Genomic DNA, 14560 nt, shown 5'->3' on the forward strand with positions numbered 1-14560 from the left:
GTTAACAGCCAGATGAAGAGATACCTAGGGCAAGCTCCCAAATAAAGGAGCTTCTATCCTCCTGGAGCTCAGGGCCTGGCTGGGTAGTACATGGGAGCATTCTTATTACTCAAGCATGGAAGCTTTCTCTCTGACAGAGAAGCAGGGTCTGAGAGAGCAATAAGCTCTTCTCCTGGGTTTTTGTGAGGGTGACACAGCATAGTCATTGTTGACTAAATTATTGTCCATTGGGTGAATCAACCTCCAGCCCCCCACCCTTGGGTGGGGGTCCAAAAGTCTCTCATTAACATGACAAGGCACCCACTTCACTTTTAAGACACTGCAGTGTTTTCAGGAACTGTGGCTGAAGACCAAATATACCTGGGAAATATGTAGTTGGTCATATGAATGACCAACTATGTATTTCTTATGACTCATTATATTGCAGGGAGAGAGAGAGAATTAATGGCAACACATAGAAGAATCCCCTAACCTGAAATCAGTAGAGTCAGGGTCAAGTCCAGGAGGAATTAACACCTTAGCTGTCTCTAAAAGCCAAATAGAGGATGACTTGGGGCATGAGAGTGAGGGTGGAGTTCTGGGAGAAGTTGTCAAGTAAGTACCAGGAAGAGAAGAGAGACAAAGGCAAGAAAACAAGCAACTTTTCAAGAAAATACAGGCAACCCAGAGGACTGGGGGTACGGAAGAGGAGAGGTAGGGAGGAAACTGGAAAAAGTGAGATTGTGAGGGGTCATTTCAGTCCATGTTTAAGAAATTGCTCTTTATCCTAAGAGCAATGGAGAGCCAGTGCAGAATTTTTAAAGTACTAAAGTGACACCTTCAGGTTTGTGTTTCAGAACATTATTCTGCCTGAGAAAATGAGTCGAAAGAAGTGTAAGATTATTATGAGACAGTGTATAAGAGCCTAAGTGAGAGATGCTACAAGCCTGTTTCAAGGTAGAAGTGAGGTATGGCAGGAACATGGGGCAAGCATCATGATTAACGTTTCCTGCCTATGAGGAAAAATGCTGAGATATAAACAGTATAGTGAGAACAGGAGAGACCCCATCTTAAGGCTAAGATTCCATTTTAAAAAGCAGAGAGTTGAGAAGTAAGATTCCTAACATATTCTCTGGTAATCAGACAATAGCCCAACAGCCTATCTTAAGGCAGGACAGGCTGTCTTAAGTGATATGTCCCCACTGTTTGAGGGCAAGCACTCTCTTGGAGAAGAACAGGATAAATAAATCCCTTGTGTTGGGTTTATTTAGCAGAATTAGCGGGAGAACTGATAACAGAGGAGAGGAGACATGGTGTCTCGCCAGAGATAGCCTCTTGGGATCATGTCAAGCCTTCAGCTAACAACCTCCCCTCTGCTCTTTGTCTCATTCTTGAAAGCCCTAAAAGACAGAATCCCCGAACTTTCATTGCACCTCCTCTCTGAGAACGCCCACGCTTTCTTTAAGTGCATACTTTCAAATAAAGCTTTCCTACTGCCTATTTTATTGCAATTTGTCTCTTTGCTATTTCATTTTATTTCCAAGTCTTCACTCTGTCTCTGCTTTACTCCTAATAAGTAGAAGGGGCTGCTAAGGGCTCAGATTTGGACCTGCATGTTTCCATTGCCTGGATGACCTGGATGGAACTGCCGCTACGCAATCTGCTCTTAGTAGCCTGCCTGAAAATCTTTTCTTGGGAAGTTATCAGAACATAATCTCACTTCATCCTGGGCTCTGGGGCTCCCCCAAATCCTGGAGTGGTAGGGGCTAGTCCCCACGTCATGCAGATCCAAGCAGACACAGGATGCCGGGTGATCCTGGCTTCAGGAATTGTCAAGGGAATCTGCCCTAGGCCGAGAACTTTCCCTCTTTCCCTTGCACTTTCCTGTTTTCTGTTCCCAGTTGCTCTTGCTTTAATGAATTCCTTCCTTACCTACACTCCTCTGACCTGTTTGAGAATCAAGCACCCTCCCCTGTCCAGGTTGAGGTGTCTCATCGTGCTTCACCTGGTGCGCAGGGAGAGACCTCCCCAGACGCAGCTACCCAGCCACGGTAGCACTGAGAATGGAGAAAAGTTGAGACCCATTTATGAAGCAAAGGGGCAGTATTGACTCATTGGTTCTGGAGGAATGAAATAAAGGAATGAGTCATGATAATCCCAGGTTTCTGGACTGGGCTACCAAGTGCCACCCCTAAAATAAGGAACACACGAGGAGAGTAGACTTATGGTGTAGAATGTAGAGTGATGCCTTCATTTGAGACATGTTGTATTTGAGTTGCCAGCCATCTCCACACTGAATCGTGTTATTTCCACACTGAAACATTTGATGATTCTCATTGAATCTTGCCTCTCTTGGGGCTCTTCCAATATGCAGGCTTCCTAGTCCACTCAGTCCCTGCAAGCTCCTCTGGCAGAAGCTCACCACCACCTGTTCAGGGCTTGCCTTCTCAAACAGAAGTTCCTCTTCTGCCTTGAGAAAAAGGAAATTTTCTACATTACAAATTTGGTCATGCTACTCTTACCTAGCTTCATCCTGAGAGTTCCAATATGTTAGCGTGGCTTTCAGGATTCTGACAATCGGGGGTCACGCATGCTCTGTTTTTGCTTATACTAGTTCCTCTGCCTCAAAATACCATCCCTCTTCTGCTGCAGTGCCCTACCACCCCCTCTATCCTGGAGGACTTGGCTCAAGTGTCTCCTCTATTTAGACTCCTCCCCTCTCAGGCCATAGTGCCACAGGTGATTAAAGATCGAACTAGCCTAAGGGGGGCTCACTTAAAAGCAGACAGAACTTAGGTCTAAGGCTGTTATTTATTGCCTCTAAGCTACAAATCCACTCTTCCTTGCCTTGGGGAACAGTACCTGCCTATCCGCTTTCCCAGCTGGCTGGATGTGAAACTGCCAATAGAGGGTGCTTGAGGTGCACAGCAAGGCTGGAAAAGGAAAAGGCAACATTTTTTTTCTTGAAGTAAACGTATCAACGTGCTGGGTGCCCTGTTGAGCACCAGCTTCTTTGCCTCTCCACTGGTGATGGCTCCTGTTGTGGCAGGAATTGTGTCCCCCCAAAATGATTATTTCAAGTCCAAATCTCCAGTACCTGTGAATGTGACCTTATATAGAAATAGGGTCTTTGTAGATGTAATTAGTTAAAATGAAGTCACACTGGATAGGGGTGGGCTCTAATCCAATTACTCATGTCCTTATGAGAAAACAGACACACACAAGGAAGACCACCATGTGACGGCAGAAACAGAAACTGGAGATATGCTACCACAAGCCAGGAAAACACCAAGGACTGCCAGCCACCGCCAGAAGCTAGGAGAGGGGCAGGGAGCAGAGTCTCTCTCCGGCCCCTGAAGGAATGAACCCTGCTAACACCTCGGTTTCAGACTTCGTCATGACCTCCAGAACTGTGAGACCATATATTTCTGTTGTTTTAGGCCACCAGGTTGGTGGTAGTTTGTCACAGCAGCCCTAGGAGATGAAAACAACTCCAGTCTGTGTCTTTGTCACCACGCTGGTGGCGGCTATTAGCAGGCAAGGAGGCCAGTTCCTCCGCCATGGCACCAGACAGCAGGCTCCTGTGACAACTACACTCTCTCCTCAGAGAAATTAAATAATAAAATTAAGAAATTCATGCTTAATGGGTACAGAATTACCTTTTGGGTTGATAAAAAATTCTGGGACTAGATTGTGGTGATGGTTGTGAACGACATCCTGAAGGTACTTAATTGCCACTAAATTTATACACATTAAAATGGCTAAGATGGTAATTTTTCTGTTTATAGACAATAAAAAACTAAAGAGCAATAGTAAATGCAAAGGTGGCAACTACCCCTGGAACTGAGGGGAAAGCACACAAATGAGGAACTCAGAAATTCATAGGAGGCTCTTGCCCCAAGTCTGAGATTAATGGGTTTTTTTAAATTATGGTAAAATGCACATAACAGAATGTGCTATCTGAACCATTTTAAAATGTACATTTCAGTGCATTAATATCTTCACAGTGTGTGCAACCATCTCTATAACCCAGTTCTAGAACTTTTCATGATCCCAAGAGGAAACACTATACCTGGTAAGTGTGCAATTACTACTTGTTTGACTCTGTACCCCTTAGAGTTTGCTTTTACCCCTTGTGAGAAATGTGCTCACTGGTCCAAACTTCGTCAGAGAACAGCAGAGTGAGGCTTTAATGATGATGGTCTTGCAAGATTGGGTGACTGGTAAACCATCTGTAATTCCGGGCGGGAAATTCCAGTGCAAAATACCTTTGAAACTGAAATCAGTCAAAGAGAGAAATAAAGTGGGAGAAACCCGTTTATTTCTTACAAGCAGTCATCCACCTCTGCTCTCCCGTGTCTCTCATGACCTGGCTGCAGAAGAAGAGACCCCCTCCAACCTCTCCAGTCCTCGCTTGCCTTTATAATTACTTTTTGATGTGGAGATGGACTACTTCTCTCCACCCCTTGGGAACACCTATGATATGGAGATGCACTAAGGCCAGGTGAGAGATTCTTGAAATACTGCAATTTTACCCAAAGCTGAAATTTCACCTAACAATTTACTCATTCCCCAACTTCCACAATGGTTCCTGTGTGAGAAAACTGGAACATTTTAACCAGACTAATAACATACAATAGCAACAGCAATAAAATCATGATAATCCTCAAGCCAGAGGATTCAGGTAGGTTCAAAGTCCTGTGCAGATTGAGTCCAAAGCTCTCCCATTCCACAGGCAGTCAGTAGCTGAACAGGTAGGGAGTTCAAAGCAATCATCACGCAGCAGCTGTAACTGGGGGTGGGGCCAGGCCACAGGGACTGTAGAAAATAACCTGAAGGGCAGTAAGATACATGTTTTAATGACATCAGCAAAGGCAAATCTTGTCCATCAGGTAGGATGCATGTAAGAGAGTAGTCCTGTGATAGGACAGTGGCAGGAATGGGATCCCCTCCTGGTCTACTATACCAGACATTCAGCCTGCTCCCTGTGGGAGTTACAGTAGGTCCATATATAGGGCAATGAGAGGTACATGCACTGGCCACAAAGATAAAACAGAACTTTCCCATAAGATGCTCTTACCTCCCAGGCGTTTTGGGTATCCTACAATGATCTTTGGGGGCCACTCTGCTGTTACTCCAGGAATACACACGAGGCCAACTTCCCAGCCTTTTTCCCAAGGTGCCAGAAGGGCCAGCCATTGCTGGTCCATGTATCAAAATGTCCAGGGCCACATCCATTCAACAGAGTCTCCAGGGTTTAATGCAGTTGGAGCTGGCAGCAGGATGTTGCTCTACTGGCCATATCCTGGCTTCAATAACTCCTCTGTGGTTTGCACATACAGCTGTATAGGAGAGGCAGCAAGGTGTGTCAGCATATGCACAAGGCTCAAGGCTCCTTTTCATAAACAAACCATTTGTTTCTTACAAGCAGTCATCCACCTCTGCTCTCCCATGCCTCTGCAACTTGGCTGCAGAAGAAGAGACCCCACCCAACCTCTCTGGTCCAGATAAACCCTCACTTGCCCTCATAATTACCTATTGATATGGAGATGGACTACTTCTCTCCACCCATGGGACACACCTAATGATATGGAGATGCATTAAGGCTAGGCAAGAGATTCTGGAAATACTGCAATTTTACCCATACAGGCACACTCAGGGTGGTTACAACACATGAGTTGTAACCTTAGCACGCAAGTCCCTCCCCTGGCTCCTCATTGACTGAGTACTACAGGGTTAACATTCTTTCCCAGATGTTATCTTAGCAAATTATATCTGTATTAGGCTTTTTTACCATTTGTCTTAATTTCATTGGCTGGTTTAAAACTTTTTCTGTGTTTTTTTTTTTTTCCAAAGAGATGCACAGCCCTGGCTTTCTTATCTCAATCTCCCTCGCCCTCCCAGCCAGAGTGACTCCCTGGTACATGTTCTGACATGTAGGCTTCTTGTTAATACTCTTTTGTTTAAATATTAATTCCTCTACGAATAAATCATATTTAGTTTTATGGCATTTCCAACACCCTCATAGTTGCTAACTGTGGTGAGCACTGTGAAGGAAATGTTCCTCATCTAAGGTTAGAACTCTGAGGTAAGAGAAGCAAACTGGAGGTCGGCCAGGGAGGACCATAAAAGGGCCAGGTCAGGAGAGGCTCAGAGGCCACACTAGTCAGGGGAAGTACCTCTCGGAAAGAATCATCCTACTCTGTGAGGTTAGGCAATATGCTTGAAAAGTGCTGACTCACCCAGAGCTCACTTCAACTTTCTCACTGTAGGAAACTCCATGAAACAGAATCTGGAATAAAATATCAGGGGAACCATCAGATTGAGACAAGGACCATGGGCTTAGAGTAGGGTGAGGGCCTCTGGAAAAAAGCAAGGCAAGATATTTACAAGATAGACTAGGAATATAGACATCTTCAGTGAGATCAGTTAAAGGTCAAAAGGCCAGGAGCAACTTGGCCTGGAGTGTTTGAGTGTTTGAGTGTTCCACAAGGGTATCTCAGCAAAACCGGTGACTTCACTGTAAACAGCCCTAGGAAACAGACAACAACCCAGCCCACCTTGAGGGCAGGGCAGGTGGTACAAGTCCACACCCTAAGTCCTCAATTCCCAAAAATCCTCAACTGTCTATAAAGCCTCTAGACAACACACCACCCCGGGCTCTCTAGTCCCCTGCTGGCATGAGCCAGGAGCTCTGTCCTCTCACTGTATCTCTCAATAAAAGCCTCTCCTTAGCTCTCCTACCTTGGGTGTTTGTGAAATTCATTCTTTGACTCTGCAAACAAGAACCCCAGCATCAATAGGGATTGAGAAATGTGAAAACTTGGATGAGATGCAAAAGTTCCTAGAAATATATAAAATGCCAAAATTGGTGCTTGTAGAAATATTAAGGAAATTGAAAAGTCATCACACTATCTCTCTTGAAAAGAACTAGATTTTACAAAATAGAGAAGACTTTCAAAACCTGCTTACTCATTTTATGAGGTTAATGTAATGTTGATTCCAAAACTGAGATGGGGACTTTGAGTGTAGTCAGAGTAGGGTGAGGGCCTCCAGGAAAAGCAAGGCAGGATATTTACAGTCAAAGCAATGTAACAATGTAAAGAAGTCCCTATTGAAACTCTGTGTTCAGCATTATGCAAAGTCAAAGTCATACTAATTCTCTAGGGTAAAGATACCAGACTAGGAATATAGACATCTTCAGTGAGATCAGTTAAAGGTCAAAAGGCCAGGAGCAACTTGGCCCAGAATGTTTGTGTGTTCTGCAAATAAAGAAGGATATTTCAGCATAACCTCTGACTTCTCTGTAAACAGCCCTAGCAAACAGACAACAACCCAGCCCACCTTAGGGGCAGGGCAGGTGGTACAAGTCCACACCCTAGGCCCTCAGTTCCCCAAAATCCTCAACTGCCTATAAATCCCCTTGACAACACACCATCCCGGGCTCTCTTACCCCCCCTCCTGGCATGAGCCAGGAGCTCTTTCCTCTCACTTTATTTCTAAATAAAAGCCTCTCCCTGGCTCTCCTACCTTGGGTGTTTGCTAAGTTAATTCTTGGACTCCACAAACAAGAACCCTGGCATCAAAACCAAGTAAGGTCAATGCAAGAAAATAATAACAGCTAATTGAATCCAGCTGTGTTTGTAAAAAGTCCTACATCTTGATCCAGTAGGCATTGATGTACTACTAATTGTAAGATAAATTCTAGCCGAAATAAGCAGGCGACGAGAGGCAACAAAGGGCCAGGCAGTTTATTTGAGCGCAATTCCCGGGTGATGTTCCCCGGTCTGGCTATCACAGGCCGGGAAGTCACGATCAGCAGGGAAGGCAGTGAATTTTTAAAGAAGGCAGCGGGAGGGAGAGCAAAGGTATACAGTGGCGCTAGGATTGGCTCACCTAGGGTATGTGGGGGTCTCTCATTGGCCTTTACCAGGTACTGGAAAGTTACCACTACTCTTCTAGCTTGGGGGAAGGGCTCTAGTTAGGAATGTTATCCAATCAGGCTCTGGAATGTTGTCAGACTGGAACCTGTTGGTCTCTTGCCTTGCTTGGTGAGGCCTGAGCTTGTCCAGCAGGCTCACCCCTTTCCCTGGTGCCTCTAGCCTTACACTAATGCACTGCAGCTCCAGGGCTATACACCATTATAATGTTCACCCACAGAGCAGAACTTTCTTCCTGGATTTCTTTCCCTAGGATGTAACAGAAGAAGCATGGGAGACTTATCATTCCTGGGTTATTTCATATTACAGCTCAAGCAACAAGTTTGGTCTCAGGGCTGTTACTACCTGTGGCTCAACTGCTTAGATAAAAACATATTCAATAAATCAGAACAATTTCCTGGGTAGGTTGTGTTAACCAGTATAAAGTATTTGAGTAGTGATATCTTAAGTTAACACATCCTTACCACCTAAACTCAGGCCTTTGACTCTATTTCTTTTAGTCCAAAGTTCCCGATGATCTCAGGTGGAAATAGTCCCTACATTCCATTCCATAATTATTTATCTGTACCTTGAATTTCTTTATAAGGTATATAAAAGAAGAACTAATAAGCCTAGTAAATAGTGATTTTTTTCACAGATAGCCTTAAGCCAAAAGACCTCAATGAATTAGTAGACTTAAAAGACTTTTTAAAAGTCTCTCCATTCAATTGAATATTTCTTCATACTTTCATTCACTTGCTTGGCCTAAAAGTTGTGTTGTACTAAGTGAGCAAAAGTTATACCCACATACCCACAAATCAAGAATTGAAAAGCAACCATTTCATATATGACTTTGCAATATTAAAGTATTTTAAAGTTCTCTATATTTAGAAGGCAAGGAATTGGCACTACAAGATCTTTTTTAAAAATTAAAGAATATTATAAAATTGGGTTGGCAGGGAGCTAACTCAAACCAGCATTGCTCTTGAACTTCCTTTTGGTCATATCTGCTAGCGCAGAGGTCTGCTAGTGTGAGTGAGGTGGTATATGGAGTTGGGACACCACAATTTCATTGCCAACCCATTTTTTAATTTTGTCAGACTTGCATAAATATAACCTCTCTCTGCTTTCTTGATATACGCCTACCTTTTGTTAAGATTTAATATGTTTCCTCCTTATCTCTTCTATCAGCCATTCACTTGAATAATGGGGGGAAGCAGAAGGGATCCTGACTGTATTAGTTTCTTTTTTTTCACATCCACTTGCCCTTTACTATTCAGCCCGCTCGGCCACTTTTGTGGAGAAACTCATTTTACAGTTCTCCCACTCCTCTGGCATTCTTATTTAGGGCACACATCAAAATGACACAACTCACATCGCCCACTCCTAGTGGGTTTATATCCTGGATGCCAGTGGCTTATTTCCTGACCACTAGAAAGCCACAAATAAAATCTTGTTGAGCAGAGATTCTGGAGAGAACTCCTGACCCTGGCCCTGTATCTCTCCAGTTGTCCCAGTGCACTGGAGATTACGCCCATTCCAAAATTATTTATCAGAAGGTGCTACCCACTCCTGCAAGTCTGTTAAAGATTTCTGATGGCTAAATTCCACACTTTACAATGGTTTCAAATTTTCTTAGCCTTCTGTCAGAATTCATGAATGAAACACTTTCTAAAAACAAAGCATCTACAAAGGGAAAATAAACCTATCTGGTCAGTTGCATAGACAAAAGGGAAAGCTAAACAGAGCTCCAGTGTCCACCCCCTTAGCATGCTTCATAACAGGCTGACAATTAAGAGGATTTTGTGCTAAATATACAATTTAAACATTGGTGTGTGTCTCTGTTTTTAAAGGGAGGAAAAACATTTGCAAAGAAAAAAGAGATCTCCAATGTGCGGGCTGACACCTCTTTCCTTTTTTTCTAAATAATCTGTGAAGTTAGGTAAACAGTCATTTCAGAAATATTCTCTATGATAAGGTTTTACACAAGAAGCATAAGGACATATGCATCTACTAATTAGCATAATACCCACTCAGAGCTGCCTGGTTCCAGAACATGGGCAGGAGATATAAATTTGGGAACCTTTAGTCTATAGGTAGCTTTAGTCTTTTTACTTATAGTAGAAAGCATTCTAGTTGACACAGAACAGAAATAGCCCAAGTAGCCTAAGAAGGTTAGAAGAGATGTGATCCAAGTACATTAACCTTTGGAAAAAGGAGAGACCCTTCCTCCAACATCACAGGAGAGAAGAGAAGACTGATGCTGTGCACAGAAGTTTGTAACTCTGACCATGAAAAGACAAGATCTCTGGTCTACGGGCTTCTGTTTTCTCAATGAAGTATAAGGCAAGGTTATCTCTTAAGGTTGGGGTTTGAGAACAGAGGTGAAAGTATGAAAGTGTCACCACATTGTGTAAGAAAGCAAATTGATTGGGAAATTGCTGCAGCTACTGGGCAGCATGGGATGTGCCTATCTGCTTTTGTGATACAGTAAAACTGGTCAGTCTTCTTGTGCAATTTTCTCCAGTCATGTTCAGCTGCTCATGAGAAGGCATGGAAAAAGCAACCTTCGGTTTGAGGCAGGGTTAGGATAAGGTCAAGGTGTCTGCCGGAGGAAGAGAGAAGCAAGGAAGCTGAGAGCGTTTGCCAGGAAGTAATTAAAACAAAGTACCTTGGAAACTTACCTGAACAAAATTGGACTAAAATTCATACCCACTATAATAATGGTGATACAAAGCCAGGAATTCGAAAAGAAGGGCAAGAAGAGCACATAAATGAAAGACCCAGTAGGTTATTAAAACTGAGCTTTATGCTCTGCGACTCTGCCAGCTCCTCATTCCTTGTTCCTTTCTTGGCAAGAGGCTTTTCCCAAAGCCTGGCCAGGACATTAGCCAATGCCAGTGGTGCATGTCAGCCTCAGCCAACACAGGTGTTGTTGATATATGTTTACCTTTTGTTAAGATTTAATATCTTAACAAGCATGCCCAGGTGTGTTGAGGCAGAACCTTTAGCCTCTGCTCGGGTAAACAACCAAGAGATGTTTCTTCTCCCAAGCCTTGCAGCAAGATCAAAGAATCTGTATCTACCACTTTCTTACTTTTTCCAGACAAAAGCTTCTTGCTGGGCATGTAGTGCTCTAGCAGGGAGATGGGTGCTTGTCATGAAGCCCTACTCCCACACAAGCTGAATCTGAGAGGGCCACAGGGGACGCAGGTAGGTTGAGATTGTCCCATGGCTTTGTGGAGGAGAGGAGACATAAAGCAGGATTGTGTGAAGCAGACAATTAGGCATCAGGGAGATGATAAACCTGGTACAAGATAATGAGATAGCAAGCAGAGATCCCAGAACAGATGACATGGCTTCAGAGCGCTAAGCCCAAGTGGGAGATGTTTCCTGGGATGACGGAGTGTAGCCCACAATGATGTGTGAACAGGAGAGTAATAGGGGCCACAAGGCCATGTGGAACACACACAGGTACATACACATATCATCACAAAAAGAGCAGAACTAGTGTTCCCCTGAGCTCCCCCCATAGAAAGCTTTAAGACACTACTTCTCACAGTGTAAAACACGCATGTGAATCACCCAGGGCTCAGGAGGTCTAAAGTGGGGCCTGAGGTTCTGTGTTTCTAACAGGCTCACAGCTGGTGCTGGTGCTCCTGGTCCGGGGACCATACTTGGAGGAGCGAGCCTGAGACACTTAGCAGTGCTCCAGTCCTACCACCTTTCCTCTGTGTACTGGGGCTTGCCAAAAGTCCAGCTTTTCCTGAAAACATTCTCTTGTTATCTATTCCATGCCCTTACTGAACTTGGCTTGACAAAGAACAGCAAAAGACAGAGTAGACACATTCTAGTCTAAAGGCCAAGGCCTGACAACATCCATCACTTTCAAAGAACCCAAGTCATGTCCTCCAGCTTCAGGCCTGGACATAGTAAATCATGGTGAAAGGCCAGGCAATATCTAATCTCTTTTTGATACCAGTCATCACTATTCTATAGTGTTTACTCTCCCCAGAGGGGTTCCTAGATGTCCTTGGTGGTCTATATTTCTCTTAGCAACAAGTCAGCCATCAGGATGTCAGTGGTACTGAGTAGACTGAGGAAGAAACAGGGACAAAACTTTAGATGCTATGAAATGGGGTGCTCTGGAAGAAGATGTTGGGAATTGGGCATCACATGCTGGGATGGTGAGGAAACAACCAACTGAGATACTGAAGGAAGTCCAGAAATGAAAATTCTCTTCACCAACTTATGTGGCTCTACCACTTGGCCACTGATTAGTGTTTTTGGAAAACAGACAGGTGGATTTAGATTCTGAGGGTCATCATTGTGCCCTTCAAACCAGGTAAGATGAGGACCACGGTGCCATGTGGAAGGAGTTGGATGGTGCCCTAGTTGTACAGTAAGGTAGTTATGAATTGAATCCTTTTAAATATTCATTAAGAGATGGGAGTGAAAAATCAACTTACTTTTTAATTACTTTTGGTTGCCAAATTGCACATCTTTACACATGACTGCACACATTTGTACTTTATAATTGTCAAGAACTGTGAAGGGGCCTACTGCAGTTTTACAGATGCTGGCAGAAGATACAAGACTCCTGGGTCAGAGACAAAGGACTTGATTACTTACAGCACAGCAAGCAAGCAGCATGAAGTTTATGCTCATGTTGGTTTCTCCCGGCACCCACAGCCCACTGGGGCAACACAGAGGAGCCCAGAGGAATGCTTTGCATTCAGTGGATTTTCACCAGAGCTGAGAACTCTGAGCTTAGGGGACCCAAAACTTTTATAAGAGACATTTGCACCAAAGGGACATGTTATAACAGACATATTGCATGAGACAGAAAACAAACCTGCCCTCTGCTCTGGAGGGAAACCTCTTCTAAGGCTGTTTGCTATACAGACATCATGGGGAAGACAGTCCAAACAAAGATTGTCAGTGCTCATAAGACATGCAGGAACATGGGGAAATGTCTCTGGACAAAAATAATAGTAACTTATACTCATGCAGTGCATACTGTGCATTCAGAACAGCTCTGAGCACTTCAGTGGTTTACACACATTGTTTCACTTAATCCTCACAATTCTATGAGATCATCGCCATTTCGCAGGAGTGAAAGTTGAATTTTATAATAATATAGGGTGGTAGAGAGCCTATAATGATTTAGATCACTGGAGACTGACCCATAGGTCAGAAAACAGCATGATGTTTATTTTTAACAAGCCCTATAGGTGGTTCTGATAGTCACCAAAGCTTAAGAATCACTAATTAAAAAGATAGACACCATCTTTCTAATTCCCTTAAATATTTCGCAAAACTTTTTACTCTATCTATATTTACACTTACCTAATAAAGCCAAGAATTTCAACACAGGATTTTGAGTTCTTACTGTGTAAGAAAGAAAAGTATTTGTTTGCAATGAAGATGTTTAAAGAAAGTATAAGCTTTAAAAAAACTGGCTCATTAAATTAAAAATACAACATGTATTTAGTGAAAATAAAATCACAAAGCTGGCAGCATTCCAACATTCGCAGGTGTATACTCAGTATGTTGTTAGTGGAAAAACATTTTCTTACATGACTAGATAGCCACGAATGTTGCAAATCCACAAAAGGTTGGCACTGAAAATGTCAGGGATGAAGTTTTATTAGGGAGTAAGTTGCTTACAAGGAAAAATTCAAGCTTCATTCGTTTTGGGGAACTAGAGGTATGCATGGTGATGATCCTGTTTTTTCTTTTTATTCACATTTCATAGTGCAAGCTTTCTTTACAGGTTGAGAAGTGGGCTTGCATACTTACCCACAATGGTGACAGGGCAAGGTGCCATTTGCTTCCATATATCTTTGGGGTGGGGGGTCCTTTTTCCAATTTTCATTAATTTAAACCATTTGCCTAAAATACCTTTTTTACTTATTTTTTCCTGCAAAGTCATGTACTTAAAAAAAAATTTCTACCACAGAGCACTCTGTACCTATATTAATAATTATAAACCCTTATCCGCATTGCCCTTTGAGGTTGGAAATCACCTTGATATAGATTACATCTCAACTCTGCACGTTCATGAACACGCATACATTGTCCTGTTACAACAAATGAAGCAACCGACCGGGACAAAGGGTGTGACCTACCGAAAGCAGGTAAGAGGTGAGGCCAGCATTCAAGTCCAGCTCTTCTGCTCTTCCTACCACATATGCAAATACCTGTTGGTCTTCCTGCCCATTCTTTAATGAGAAAAGTAAAAATTATTTTCATATACTCACAATATAAAATAAGCAAATTTAAGAAGGCAGGGATGGCTTCAAAACATATATTTGGTTAAGGTTTACCAAATAATAACCAGCGGATAAGTGATTCATCCCCTAAATAATTTCTGTCATAGAAAACTGCCGAGTCAGAGGCTGCTTCAGAGAGATTTTCCCTAAACTTGACTAGAAGAGCAGGGAAGCTCCAGTTTAAATTTACCTTCCTTGCCTTCAGCAAATGCCTAGTCACAAAAACACTGAACCTACTTACATTATTATTATTTTTTTAAATTTTTTATTAAGACAATACACACCCCTCCCTTTTGGTAATACACTCTTATGAAGGTTTCACATGAATAAACAATGTGGTTGCTACATTCACTCTTTTTAAAAAAAATTTTTTTATTAAGGTACAAT

General features: G+C 42.9%; 1 long non-coding RNA gene across 4 annotated transcripts; it reads right to left on the minus strand.

Moving 5' to 3' along the window:
- Positions 1-1899: 1899 nt before the first annotated feature.
- LOC118974143 (uncharacterized) lies at positions 1900-6240 on the minus strand. 4 transcript variants are annotated; one of them, XR_012126804.1, is made up of 5 exons: positions 6222-6240; positions 5060-5321; positions 4110-4811; positions 2842-2912; positions 1905-2449 (listed from the first exon to the last, which is right to left on the minus strand). It is a non-coding gene; the product is annotated as an uncharacterized lncRNA (long non-coding RNA). The 4 variants fall into 4 exon arrangements; XR_012126800.1 differs by lacking the exon at positions 6222-6240 and adding an exon at positions 5405-5452 and having other exon boundaries at positions 1906-2449; XR_005063749.2 differs by lacking the exon at positions 6222-6240 and having other exon boundaries at positions 1900-2449; positions 5060-5442.
- Between the last annotated feature and the right edge of the window lie 8320 nt (positions 6241-14560).

Source organism: Manis javanica, chromosome 2, assembly GCF_040802235.1.
Source record: "Manis javanica isolate MJ-LG chromosome 2, MJ_LKY, whole genome shotgun sequence".
Taxonomy (NCBI): domain Eukaryota; kingdom Metazoa; phylum Chordata; class Mammalia; order Pholidota; family Manidae; genus Manis; species Manis javanica.